General features: G+C 67.6%; 1 protein-coding gene across 2 annotated transcripts in view; it reads left to right on the forward strand.

The window, feature by feature from the left end:
• CERS6 (ceramide synthase 6) overlaps positions 1-445 on the forward strand; it is a 310243-nt gene that overhangs the window by 754 nt on the left and 309044 nt on the right. The gene's annotated exons all lie outside the window — the stretch shown is intronic.

The raw sequence follows: 445 nt of genomic DNA on the forward strand, positions 1-445 counted from the left end.
TGCGTCTAGGAGCCGCGCCCCCCGCTGCCCTGCCCGCCCGGCCCGGGCCCCGCTTCTTCCCCGGCTCTGGGACGGGGGCTTAACCGCGCCGGGCTCGGGAGGCGGCTGCTGGGACCCCCGGCCGTGCTGGCTTGTGCCGCCCGGAGCTGGGGTCCTGGAGGGGGGTGTCTGCATGTACCTGCTGCCTTGAGTCCGGGAGAAGTCGGGCGGGAAGGGACCTGCAGAGTCCAGCCCCTGCCTGAGGCAGGATCATCCCAACCCAAACCATCCCATACAAACCATAACGCACCCTTTGCATCAGACTAGCCTTCGCCCCTGACACAACGCAGACCTACTGCCCCAACCTGCCACAGATAGAGCGGGGCAGTCCTTGTGGCTAATGCCCCCTGCCATGAAATGTTGCCAGCGCTGCTCAGGAGATGCCAGGTGGAGGGCCATGCCCCCG

Source organism: Gavialis gangeticus, unplaced genomic scaffold (assembly GCF_001723915.1).
Source record: "Gavialis gangeticus isolate Ggan-Ray unplaced genomic scaffold, GavGan_comp1, whole genome shotgun sequence".
NCBI classification, from domain to species: Eukaryota; Metazoa; Chordata; order Crocodylia; family Gavialidae; genus Gavialis; species Gavialis gangeticus.